Below are 17,330 nucleotides of genomic sequence, written 5' to 3'. Positions count from 1 at the left end.
TATATGGTATATCGTTATAATGTATTACGTTATATGGTATTACGTTATAACGTATTACGTTATATGGTATAACGTTATAACGTATTACGTTATATGGTATAACGTTATGACGTATTACGTTATATGGTATAACGTTATGACGTATTACGTTATATGGTATAACGTTATGGCGTATTACGTTATATGGTATAACCTTATATACTATGACGTTATAACGTATTACGTTACATGGTATAACGTTATATGGTATGTCGTTATAACGTATTATGTTATATGGTAGGACGTCATAACGTATTACGTTATATGGTATAACGTTATAACGTATTACGTTATATGGTATTACGTTATAACGTATTACGTTATATGGTATAACGTTATAACGTATTACGTTATATGGTATGCCGTTATAACGTATTATGTTATATGGTATAACGTTATAATGTATTACGTTATGTGGTATAACGTTATATGGTATGTCGTTATAACGTATTACGTTATATGGTATGACGTTATAACGTATTACGTTATATGGTATAACGTTATAACGTATTACGTTATATGGTATAACGTTAAATAGTATGACGTTATAACGTATTATGTTATATGGTATAACGTTATAATGTATTACGTTATATGGTATAACGATATATGGTATGACGTTATGACGTATTACGTTATATGGTATAACGATATATGGTATGACGTTATATGGTATAACGTTATAACGTTTTACGTTATATGGTATGACGTTATGACGTATTACGTTATATGGTATAACGTTATAACGTATTGCGTTATATGGTATAACGTTATAAAGTATTACGTTATATGGTATAACGTTATAACATATTACGTTATCTGGTGTAACGTTATAACGTATTACGTTATATGGTATAACGTTGTAACGTATTACGTTATATGGAATAACGTTATAACGTATTACGTTATATGGTATAACGTTATGACGTATTACGTTATATGGTATAACGTTATAACGTATTACGTTATTTGGTATAACGTTATAACGTATTACGTTATATGGTATAACGTTATAACGTATAACGTTATATGGTATAACGTTATAACATATTACGTTATGTGGTATAACGTTATAACGTATTACGTTATATGGTATAACGTTATGACGTATTACGTTAAATGGTATAACGTTATAGCGTATTACGTTACATGGTATGACGTTATAACGTATTACGTTATATGGCATAACGTTAAATAGTATGACGTTATAACGTATTATGTTATATGGTATAACGTTATAATGTATTACGTTATATGGTATAACGATATATGGTATGACGTTATGACGTATTACGTTATATGGTATAACGATATATGGTATGACGTTATATGGTATAACGTTATAACGTTTTACGTTATATGGTATAACGTTATGACGTATTACGTTATATGGTATAACGTTATAACGTATTACGTTATATGGTATAACGTTATAGCGTATTAAGTTATATGGTATAACCTTATATACTATGACGTTATATCGTATTACGTTGTATGGTATAACGTTATAATGTATTACGTTATATGGTATAACGTTATAGCGTATTGCGTTATATGGTATAACCTTATATACTATGACGTTAAAACGTATTACGTTGTATGGTATAACGTTATAATGTATTACGTCATATGGTATAACGATATATGGTATGACGTTATGACGTATTACGTTATATGGTATAACGTTATAACGTATTACGTTATATGGTATAACGTTATAATGTATTACGTTATATGGTATAACGTTATAACGTATTACGTTATTTGGTATAACGTTATAACGTATTACATTATATGGTATAACGTTATAACGTATTACGTTATATGGTATAACGTTATAACATATTACGTTATGTGGTATAACGTTATAACGTATTACGTTATATGGTATAACGTTATGACGTATTACGTTATATGGTATAACGTTATAGCGTATTACGTTATATGGTATGACGTTATAACGTATTACGTTATATGGCATAACGTTATATAGTATGACGTTATAACGTATTATGTTATATGGTATAACGTTATAATGTATTACGTTATATGGTATAACGATATATGGTATGATGTCATGACGTATTACGTTATATGGTATTACGTTATAACGTATTACGTTATATGGTATAACGTTATAACGTATTACGTTATATGGTATAACGTTATAACGTATTACGTTATATGGTATAACGTTATGACGTATTACGTTATATGGTATAACGTTATAGCGTATTACGTTGTATGATATAACCTTATACACTATGACGTTATAACGTATTACGTTACATGGTATAACGTTATATGGTATGTCGTTATAACGTATTACGTTATATGGTATGACGTTATAACGTATTACGTTATATGGTATAACGTTATAACGTATTACGTTATATGGTATAACGTTATATGGTATGCCGTTATAACGTATTACGTTATATGGTATAACGTTATAATGTATTACGTTATATGGTATAACGATATATGGTATGACGTTATGACGTATTACGTTATGTGGTATATCGTTATAACGTATTACGTTATATGGTATAACGTTATAACGTATTACGTTATATGGTATAACGTTATAACGTATTACGTTATATGGTATAACGTTATAACGTATTACGTTATATTGGATAACGTTATGACGTATTACGTTATATGGTATAACGTTATAGCGTATTACGTTATATGGTATAACCTTATATACTATGACGTTATAACGTATTACGTTGTATGGTATAACGTTGTGTCGTATTACATTATATGGTATTACGTTATAACGTATTACGTTATATGGTATAACGTTATAACGTATTACGTTATATGGTATGACGTTATAACGTATTACGTTATATGGTATAACGTTATAACGTATTACGTTATATGGTATTACGTTATAACGTATTACGTTATATGGTATAACGTTATAACGTATTACGTTATATGGTATAACGTTATGACGTATTACGTTATATGGTATAACGTTATAACGTATTACGTTATGTGATATAACGTTATATGGTATGACGTTATAACGCATTACGTTATATGGTATATCGTTATAATGTATTACGTTATATGGTATTACGTTATAACGTATTACGTTATATGGTATAACGTTATAACGTATTACGTTATATGGTATAACGTTATGACGTATTACGTTATATGGTATAACGTTATAACGTATTACGTTATATGGTATTACGTTATAACGTATTACGTTATATGGTATAACGTTATAACGTATTACGTTATATGGTATAACGTTATAACGTATTACGTTATATGGTATAACGTTATGACGTATTACGTTATATGGTATAACGTTATAACGTATTACGTTATATGGTATAACGTTATAACGTATTACGTTATATGGTATAACGTTATATGGTATGCCGTTATAACGTATTATGTTATATGGAATAACGTTATAATGTATTACGTTATATGGTATAACGTTATATGGTATGTCGTTATAACGTATTACGTTATATGGTATGACGTTATAACGTATTACGTTATATGGTATGACGTTATAACGTATTACCTTATATGGTATAACGTTGTATCGTTTTACGTTATATGGTATTACGTTATAACGTATTACGTTATATGGTATAACGTTATAACGTATTACGTTATATGGTATAACGTTATAACGTATTACGTTATATGGTATAACGTTATGACGTATTACGTTATATGGTATAACGTTATAGCGTATTACGTTATATTGTATAACCTTATATACTATGACGTTATAACGTATTACGTTACATGGTATAACGTTATATGGTATGTCGTTATAACGTATTACGTTATATGGTATGACGTTATAACGTATTACGTTATATGGTATAACGTTATAACGTATTACGTTATATGGCATAACGTTATATGGTATGCCGTTATAACGTATTTCGTTATACTGTATAACGTTATAATGTATTACGTTATATGGTATAACGATATATGGTATGACGTTATGACGTATTACGTTATGTGGTATAACGTTATAACGTATTACGTTATATGGTATAACGTTATAACGTATTACGTTATATGGTATAACGTTATGACGTATTACGTTATATGGTATAACGTTATAGCGTATTACGGTATATGGTATAACCTTATATACTATGACGTTATAACGTATTACGTTATATGGTATAACGTTATAACGTATTACGTTATATGGTATAACGTTATAACGTATTACGTTATATGGGATAACGTTATGACGTATAACGTTATATGGTATAACGTTATAGCGTATTACGTTATATGGTATAACCTTATATACTATGACGTTATAACGTATTACGTTGTATGGCATAACGTTATATAGTATGACGTTATAACGTATTACGTTATATGGTATAACGTTATGACGTATTCCGTTATATGGTATGACGTTATAACGTATTACGTGATATGGTATAACGTTATAACGTATTACGGTATATGGTATAACGTTATAACGTATTACGTTATATGGTATAACGTTATATGGTATGCCGTTATAACGTATTACGTTGTATGGTATAACGTTATAATGTATTACGTTATATGGTATAACGATATATGGTATGACGTTATAACGTATTACGTTATGTGGTATAACGTTATATGGTATGACGTTATAACGCATTACGTTATATGGTATATCGTTATAACGTATTACGTTATATGGTATTACGGTATAACGTATTACGTTAAATGGTATAACGTTATAACGTATTACGTTATATGGTATAACGTTATAACGTATTACGTTATATGGTATAACGTTATAACGTATTACGTTATATGGTATAACGTTATGACGTATTACGTTATATGGTATAACGTTATAGCGTATTACGTTATATGGTATAACCATATATACTATGACGTTATAACGCATTACGTTACAGGGTATAACGTTATATGGTATGTCGTTATAACGTATTACGTTATATGGTATGACGTTATAACATATTACGTTATATGGTATAACGTTATAACGTATTACGTTATATGGTATAACGTTATATGGTATGCCGTTATAACGTTATACCATATAACGTATATATGGTATGACGTTATAACGTATTACGTTATGTGATATAACGTTATATGGTTTGACGTTATAACGCATTACGTTATATGGTATATCGTTATAACGTAATACGTTATATGGTATTACGTTGTAACGTATTACGTTATATGGTATAACGTTATAACGTATTACGTTATATGGTATAACGTTATGACGTATTACGTTATATGGTATAACGTAATGGCGTATTACGTTATATGGTATAACCTTATATACTATGACGTTATAACGTATTACGTTACATGGTATAACGTTATATGGTATGTCGTTATAACGTATTACGTTATATGGTATGACGTTATAACGTATTACGTTATATGGTATAACGTTATAACGTATTACGTTATATGGTATTACGTTATAACGTATTACGTTATATGGTATAACGTTATAACGTATTACGTTATATGGTATTACGTTATAACGTATTACGTTATATGGTATAACGTTATAACGTATTACGTTATATGGTATAACGTTATAACGTATTACGCTATATGGTATAACGTTATGACGTATTACGTTATATGGTATAACGTTATGACGTATTACGTTATATGGTATAACGTTATGACGTATTACGTTATATGGTATAACGTTATAACGTATTACGTTATGTGATATAACGTTATATGGTATGACGTTATAACGCATTACGTTATATGGTATATCGTTATAATGTATTACGTTATATGGTATTACGTTATAACGTATTACGTTATATGGTATAACGTTATAACGTATTACGTTATATGGTATAACGTTATGACGTATTACGTTATATGGTATAACGTTATAACGTATTACGTTATATGGTATTACGTTATAACGTATTACGTTATATGGTATAACGTTATAACGTATTACGTTATATGGTATAACGTTATAACGTATTACGCTATATGGTATAACGTTATGACGTATTACGTTATATGGTATAACGTTATAACGTATTACGTTATATGGTATAACGTTATGACCTATTACGTTATATGGTATAACGTTATATGGTATGCCGTTATAACGTATTATGTTATATGGTATAACGTTATAATGTATTACGTTATATGGTATAACGTTATATGGTATGTCGTTATAACGTATTACGTTATATGGTATGACGTTATAACGTATTACGTTATATGGTATAACGTTATAACGTATTACGTTATATGGTATAACGTTATATGGTATGCCGTTATAACGTATTACGTTGTATGGTATAACGTTATAATGTATTACGTTATATGGTATAACGATATATGGTATGACGTTATAACGTATTACTTTATGTGGTATAACGTTATATGGTATGACGTTATAACGGATTACGTTATATGGTGTATCGTTATAACTTATTACGTTATATGGTATTACGTTATAACGTATTACGTTATATGGTATAACGTTATAACGTATTATGTTATATGGTATAACGTTATAACGTATTACGTTATATGGTATAACGTTATGGCGTATTACGTTATATGGTATAACGTTATAACGTATTACGTTATATGGTATGACGTTATAACGTATTACGTTATATGGTATAACGTTATAGCGTATTACGTTATATGGTATAACCTTATATACTATGACGTTATAACGTATTACGTTGTATGGTATAACGTTGTATCGTATTACGTTATATGGTATTACGTTATATGGTATAACGTTATAACGTATTACGTTATATGGTATAACGTTATAACGTATTACGTTATATGGTATAACGTTATGACGTATTACGTTATATGGTATAACGTTATAGCGTATTACGTTATATGATATAACCTTATATACTATGACGTTATAACGTATTACGTTACATGGTATAACGTTATATGGTATGTCGTTATAACGTATTACGTTATATGGTATGACGTTATAACGTATTACGTTGTATGGAATAACGTTATAATGTATTACGTTATATGGTATAACGATATATCGTATGACGATATAACGTATTACGTTATATGGTATAACGTTATGACGTATTACGTTATGTGGTATAACGTTATAACGTATTACGTTATATGGTATCACGTTATATGGTATGACGTGATAACGTATTACGTTATATGGTATGACGTTATAACGTATTACGTTATATGGTATAACGTTATAACATATTACGTTATGTGGTATAACGTTATGACGTATTACGTTATATGGTATAACGTTATAGCATATTATGTTATATGGTATGACGTTATAACGTATTACGTTATATGGCATAACGTTATATAGTATGACGTTATAACGTATTACGTTATATTTTATAACGTTATGACGTATTCCGTTATATGGTATGACGTTATAACGTATTACGTGATATGGTATAACGTTATAATGTATTACGTTATATGGTATAACGATATATGGTATGACGTTATAACGTATTACGTTATGTGATATAACGTTATATGGTATTACGTTATAACGCATTACGTTATATGGTATATCGTTATAACGTATTACGTTATATGGTATTACGTTGTAACGTATTACGTTATATGGTATAACGTTATAACGTATTACGTTATATGGTATAACGTTATGACGTATTACGTAATATGGTATAACGTTATGGCGTATTACGTTATATGATATAACCTTATATACTATGACGTTATAACGTATTACGTTACATGGTATAACGTTATATGGTATGTCGTTATAACGTATTACGTTATATGGTATGACGTTATAACGTATTACGTTATATGGTATAACGTTATAACGTATTACGTTATATGGTATTACGTTATAACGTATTACGTTATATGGTATAACGTTATAACGTATTACGTTATATGGTATAACGTTATGACGTATTACGTTATATGGTATAACGTTATAACGTATTACGTTATGTGATATAACGTTATATGGTATGACGTTATAACGCATTACGTTATATGGTATATCGTTATAATGTATTACGTTATATGGTATTACGTTATAACGTATTACGTTATATGGTATAACGTTATGACGTATTACGTTATATGGTATAACGTTATAACTTATTACGTTATATGGTATTACGTTATAACTTATTACGTTATATGGTATAACGCTATAGCGTATTACGTCATATGGTATAACGTTATAACGTATTACGTTATATGGTATAACGTTATAACGTATTACGTTGTATGGTATAACGTTGTATCGTATTACGTTATATGGTATTACGTTATATGGTATAACGTTGTATCGTATTACGTTATATGGTATTACGTTATATGGTATAACGTTATAACGTATTACGTTATATGGTATAACGTTATAACGTATTACGTTATATGGTATAACCTTATATACTATGACGTTATAACGTATTACGTTGTATGGAATAACGTTATTATGTATTACGTTATATGGTATAACGATATATCGTATGACGATATAACGTATTACGTTATATGGTATAACGTTATGACGTATTACGTTATGTGGTATAACGTTATAACGTATTACGTTATATGGTATAACGTTATATGGTATGACGTGATAACGTATTACGTTATATGGTATGACGTTATAACGTATTACGTTATATGGCATAACGTTATATAGTATGACGTTATAACGTATTACGTTATATTTTATAACGTTATGACATATTACGTTATATGGTATAACGTTATAGCGTATTACGTTATATGGTATGACGTTATAACGTATTACGTTATATGGCATAACGTTATATAGTATGACGTTATAACGTATTACGATATATTTTATAACGTTATGACGTATTCCGTTATATGGTATGACGTTATAACGTATTGCGTGATATGGTATAACGTTATAATGTATTACGTTATATGGTATAACGATATATGGTATGACGTTATAACGTATTACGTTATGTGATATAACGTTATATGGTATGACGTTATAACGCATTACGTTATATGGTATAACGTTATGGCGTATTACGTTATATGATATAACCTTATATACTATGACGTTATAACGTATTACGTTACATGGTATAACGTTATATGGTATGTCGTTATAACGTATTACTTTATATGGTATGACGTTATAACGTATTACGTTATATGGTATAACGTTATAACGTATTACGTTGTATGGTATTACGTTATAACGTATTACGTTATATGGTATAACGTTATGACGTATTACGTTATATGGTATAACGTTATGGCGTATTACGTTATATGATATAACCTTATATACTATGACGTTATAACGTATTACGTTACATGGTATAACGTTATATGGTATGTCGTTATAACGTATTACGTTATATGGTATGACGTTATAACGTATTACGTTATATGGTATAACGTTATAACGTATTACGTTATATGGTATTACGTTATAACGTATTACGTTATATGGTATAACGTTATGACGTATTACGTTATATGGTATAACGTTATAACGTATTACGTTATGTGATATAACGTTATATGGTATGACGTTATAACGCATTACGTTATATGGTATATCGTTATAATGTATTACGTTATATGGTATTACGTTATAACGTATTACGTTATAACGTATTACGTTATAACGTATTACGTTATAACGTATTACGTTATATGGTATAACGTTATAACGTATTACGTTACATGGAATAACGTTATGACGTATTACGTTATATGGTATAACGTTATAACGTATTACGTTATATGGTATTACGTTATAACGTATTACGTTATATGGTATAACGTTATAACGTATTACGTTATATGGTATAACGTTATAACGTATTGCGCTATATGGTATAACGTTATGACGTATTACGTTATATGGTATAACGTTATAACGTATTACGTTATATGGTATAACGTTATAACGTATTACGTTATATGGTATAACGTTATATGGTATAACGTTATATGGTATGCCGTTATAACGTATTATGTTATATGGTATAACGTTATAATGTATTACGTTATATGGTATAACGTTATATGGTATGTCGTTATAACGTATTACGTTATATGGTATGACCTTATAACGTATTACGTTATATGGTATAACGTTATAACGTATTACGTTATATGGTATAACGTTATATGGTATGCCGTTATAACGTATTACGTTGTATGGTATAACGTTATAATGTGTTACGTTATATGGTATAACGATATATGGTATGACGTTATAACGTATTACTTTATGTGGTATAACGTTATATGGTATGACGTTATAACGGATTACGTTATATGGTGTATCGTTATAACTTATTACGTTATATGGTATTACGTTATAACGTATTACGTTATATGGTATAACGTTATAGCGTATTACGTTATATGGTATAACGTTATAACGTATTACGTTATATGGTATAACGTTATGGCGTATTACGTTATATGGTATAACGTTATAACGTATTACGTTATATGGTATAACGTTATAACGTATTACGTTATATGGTATAACGTTATAGCGTATTACGTTATATGGTATAACCTTATATACTATGACCTTATAACGTATTACGTTGTATGGTACAACGCTGTATCGTATTACGTTATATGGTATAACGTTATAGCGTATTACGTTATATGATATAACCTTATATACTATGACGTTATAACGTATTACGTTACATGGTATAACGTTATATGGTATGTCGTTATAACGTATTACGTTATATGGTATGACGTTATAACGTATTACGTTGTATGGAATAACGTTATAATGTATTACGTTATATGGTATAACGATATATCGTATGACGATATAACGTATTACGTTATATGGTATAACGTTATGACGTATTACGTTATGTGGTATAACGTTATAACGTATTACGTTATATGGTATAACGTTATATGGTATGACGTGATAACGTATTACGTTATATGGTATGACGTTATAACGTATTACGTTATATGGTATAACGTTATAACATATTACGTTATGTGGTATAACGTTATGACGTATTACGTTATATGGTATAACGTTATAGCGTATTACGTTATATGGTATGACGTTATAACGTATTACGTTATATGGCATAACGTTATATAGTATGACGTTATAACGTATTACGTTATATTTTATAACGTTATGACGTATTCCGTTATATGGTATGACGTTATAACGTATTACGTGATATGGTATAACGTTATAATGTATTACGTTATATGGTATAACGTTATGGCGTTTTACGTTATATGGTATAACCTTATATACTATGACGTTATAACGTATTACGTTACATGGTATAACGTTATATGGTATGTCGTTATAACGTATTATGTTATATGGTAGGACGTTATAACGTATTACGTTATATGGTATAACGTTATAACGTATTACGTTATATGGTATTACGTTATAACGTATTACGTTATATGGTATAACGTTATAACGTATTACGTTATATGGTATAACGTTATGACGTATTACGTTATATGGTATAACGTTATAACGTATTACGTTATGTGATATAACGCTATATGGTATGACGTTATAACGCATTACGTTATATGGTATATCGTTATAATGTATTACGTTATATGGTATTACGTTATAACGTATTACGTTATATGGTATAACGTTATAACGTATTACGTTATATGGTATAACGTTATGACGTATTACGTTATATGGTATAACGTTATAACGTATTACGTTATATGGTATTACGTTATAACGTATTACGCTATATGGTATAACGTTATGACGTATTACGTTATATGGTATAACGCTATAACGTATTACGTTATATGGTATAACGTTATAACGTATTACGTTATATGGTATAACGTTATATGGTATGCCGTTATAACGTATTATGTTATATGGTATAACGTTATAATGTATGACGTTATATGGTATAACGTTATATGGTATGTCGTTATAACGTATTACGTTATATGGTATAACGTTATAACGTATTACGTTATGTGATATAACGCTATATGGTATGACGTTATAACGCATTACGTTATATGGTATATCGTTATAATGTATTACGTTATATGGTATTACGTTATAACGTATTACGTTATATGGTATAACGTTATAACGTATTACGTTATATGGTATAACGTTATGACGTATTACGTTATATGGTATAACGTTATGACGTATTACGTTATATGGTATGACGTTATAACGTATTACGTTATATGGCATAACGTTATATAGTATGACGTTATAACGTATTACGTTATATTTTATAACGTTATGACGTATTCCGTTATATGGTATGACGTTATAACGTGTTACGTGATATGGGATAACGTTATAATGTATTACGTTATATGGTATAACGATATATGGTATGACGTTATAACGTATTACGTTATGTGATATAACGTTATATGGTATGACGTTATAACGCATTGCGTTATATGGTATATCGTTATAACGTATTACGTTATATGGTATTTCGTTGTAACGTATTACGTTATATGGTATAACGTTATAACGTATTACGTTATATGGTATAACGTTATGACGTATTACGTTATATGGTATAACGTTATAACGTATTACGTTATATGGTATAACGTTATGACGTATTACGTTATATGGTATTACGTTGTAACGTATTACGTTATATGGTATAACGTTATAACGTATTACGTTATATGGTATAACGTTATGACGTATTACGTTATATGGTATTACGTTATGTGATATAACGTTATATGGTATGACGTTATATGGTATGCCGTTATAACGTATTATGTTATATGGTATAACGTTATAATGTATTACGTTATATGGTATAACGATATATGGTATGACGTTATAACGTATTACGTTATGTGATATAACGTTATATGGTATGACGTTATAACGCATTACGTTATATGGTATATCGTTATAACGTATTACGTTATATGGTATTACGTTGTAACGTATTACGTTATATGGTATAACGTTATAACGTATTACGTTATATGGTATAACGTTATGACGTATTACGTTATATGGTATAACGTTATGGCGTATTACGTTACATGGTATAACGTTATATACTATGACGTTATAACGTATTACGTTACATGGTATAACGTTATATGGTATGTCGTTATAACGTATTACGTTATATGGTATGACGTTATAACGTATTACGTTACATGGTATAACGTTATATGGTATGTCGTTATAACGTATTACGTTATATGGTATGACGTTATAACGTATTACGTTATATGGTATATCGTTATAATGTATTACGTTATATGGTATTACGTTATAACGTATTACGTTATAACGTATTACGTTATATGGTATAACGTTATAACGTATTACGTTACATGGAATAACGTTATGACGTATTACGTTATATGGTATAACGTTATAACATATTACGTTATATGGTATAACCTTATATACTATGACGTTATAACGTATTACGTTACATGGTATAACGTTATATGGTATGTCGTTATAACGTATTGCGTTATATGGTATGACGTTATAACGTATTACGTTATATGGTATGACGTTATAACGTATTACCTTATATGGTATATCGTTGTATCGTTTTACGTTATATGGTATTACGTTATAACGTATTACGTTATATGGTATAACGTTATAACGTATTACGTTATATGGTATAACGTTATAACGTATTACGTTATATGGTATAACGTTATGACGTATTACGTTATATGGTATAACGTTATAGCGTATTACGTTATATGGTATAACCTTATATACTATGACGTTATAACGTATTACGTTACATGGTATAACGTTATATGGTATGTCGTTATAACGTATTACGTTATATGGTATGACGTTATAACGTATTACGTTATATGGTATAACGTTATAAAGTATTACGTTATATGGTATAACGTTATATGGTATGCCGTTATAACGTATTACGTTATACGGTATAACGTTATAATGTATTACGTTATATGGTATAACGATATATGGTATGACGTTATGACGTATTACGTTATATGGTATAACGTTATAGCATATTACGTTATATGGTATAACCTTATATACTATGACGTTATATCGTATTACGTTATATGGTATAACGTTATAACGTATTACGTTATATGGTATATCGTTATAACGTATTACGTTATATGGTATAACGTTATATGGTATAACGATATATGGTATGACGTTATGACGTATTACGTTATGTGGTATAACGTTATAACGTATTACCTTATGTGGTATAACGTTATAACGTATTACGTTATATGGTATAACGTTATAACGTATTACGTTATATGGTATGACGTTATAACGTATTACGTTATATGGTATAACGTTATAACATATTACGTTATGTGGTATAACGTTATAACGAATTACGTTATATGGTATAACGTTATGACGTATTACGTTATATGGTATAACGTTATAGCGTATTACGTTATATTGTATGACGTTATAACGTATTACGTTATATGGCATAACGTTATATAGTATGACGTTATAACGTATTACGTTATATGGTATAACGTTATGACGTATTCCGTTATATCGTATGACGTTATAACGTATTACGTGATATGGTATAACGTTATAACGTATTACGGTATATGGTATAACGTTATAACTTATTACGTTATGTGGTATAACGTTATATGGTATGACGTTATAACGTATTACGTTATGTGGTATAACGTTATAACGTATTACGTTATATGGCATAACGTTATATAGTATGACGTTATAACGTATTACGTTATATGGTATATCGTTATAACGTATTCCGTTATATGGTATGACATTATAACGTATTACGTCATATGGTATGACGTTATAACGTATTACGTTATATGGTATAACGTTATATGGTATGACGTTATAACGCATTCCGTTATATGGTATATCGTTATAACGTATTACGTTATATGGTATTACGTTATAACGTATTACGTTATATGGTATAACGATATATGGTATGACGTTATAACGTATTACGTTATGTGGTATAACGTTATATGGTATGACGTTATAACGCATTCCGTTATATGGTATATCGTTATAACGTATTACGTTATATGGTATTACGTTATAACGTATTACGTTATATGGTATAACGTTATAACATATTACGTTATGTGGTATAACGTTATAACGTATTACGTTATATGGTATAACGTTATGACGTATTACGTTATATGGTATAACGTTATAGCGTATTACGTTATGTGGTATAACGTTATATGGTATGACGTTATAACGCATTCCGTTATATGGTATATCGTTATAACGTATTACGTTATATGGTATTACGTTATAACGTATTACGTTATATGGTATAACGATATATGGTATGACGTTATAACGTATTACGTTATGTGGTATAACGTTATATGGTATGACGTTATAACGCATTCCGTTATATGGTATATCGTTATAACGTATTACGTTATATGGTATTACGTTATAACGTATTACGTTATATGGTATAACGTTATAACATATTACGTTATGTGGTATAACGTTATAACGTATTACGTTATATGGTATAACGTTATAACGTATTACGTTATATGGTATAACGTTATAACATATTACGTTATGTGGTATAACGTTATAACGTATTACGTTATATGGTATAACGTTATGACGTATTACGTTATATGGTATTACGTTATATGGTATGCCGTTATAACGTATTATGTTATATGGTATAACGTTATAATGTATTACGTTATATGGTATAACGATATATGGTATGACGTTATAACGTATTACGTTATGTGGTATAACGTTATAACGTATTACGTTATATGGTATAACGTTATAGCGTATTACGTTATATGGTATAACCTTATATACTATGACGTTATATCGTATTACGTTGTATGGTATAACGTTATAATGTATTACGTTATATGGTATAACGTTATAGCGTATTGCGTTATATGGTATAACCTTATATACTATGACGTTAAAACGTATTACGTTGTATGGTATAACGTTATAATGTATTACGTCATATGGTATAACGATATATGGTATGACGTTATGACGTATTACGTTATATGGTATAACGTTATAACGTATTACGTTATATGGTATAACGTTATAATGTATTACGTTATATGGTATAACGTTATAACGTATTACGTTATTTGGTATAACGTTATGACGTATTACGTTATATGGTATAACGTTATAACGTATTACGTTATGTGATATAACGTTATATGGTATATCGTTATAACGTATTACGTTATATGGTATTACGTTGTAATGTATTACGTTATATGGTATAACGTTATAACGTATTACGTTATATGGTATAACGTTATGACGTATTACGTTATATGGTATAACGTTATGGCGTATTACGTTATATGGTATAACCTTATATACTATGACGTTATAACGTATTACGTTACATGGTATAACGTTATATGGTATGTCGTTATAACGTATTATGTTATATGGTAGGACGTTATAACGTATTACGTTATACGGTATAACGTTATAACGTATTACGTTATATGGTATTACGTTATAACGTATTACGTTATATGGTATAACGTTATAACGTATTACGTTATATGGTATAACGTTATGACGTATTACGTTATATGGTATAACGTTATAACGTATTACGTTATGTGATATAACGTTATATGGTATGACGTTATAACGCATTACGTTATATGGTATATCGTTATAATGTATTACGTTATATGGTATTACGTTATAACGTATTACGTTATATGGTATAACGTTATAACGTATTACGTTATATGGTATAACGTTATGACGTATTACGTTATATGGTATAACGTTATGACGTATTACGTTATATGGTATAACGTTATGGCGTATTACGTTATATGGTATAACCTTATATACTATGACGTTATAACGTATCACGTTACATGGTATAACGTTATATGGTATGTCGTTATAACGTATTATGTTATATGGTAGGACGTTATAACGTATTACGTTATATGGTATAACGTTATAACGTATTACGTTATATGGTATTTCGTTATAACGTATTACGTTATATGGTATAACGTTATAACGTATTACGTTATATGGTATGCCGTTATAACGTATTATGTTACATGATATAACGTTATAATGTATTACGTTATGTGGTATAACGTTATATGGTATGTCGTTATAACGTATTACGTTATATGGTATGACGTTATAACGTATTACGTTATATGGTATAACGTTATAACGTATT

The sequence above is a fragment of the Bombus vancouverensis genome, chromosome 9 (genome assembly GCF_051014615.1).
Source record: "Bombus vancouverensis nearcticus chromosome 9, iyBomVanc1_principal, whole genome shotgun sequence".
In the NCBI taxonomy this organism is placed as follows: Eukaryota; Metazoa; Arthropoda; class Insecta; order Hymenoptera; family Apidae; genus Bombus; species Bombus vancouverensis.
This window is presented reverse-complemented; position numbering follows the sequence as displayed.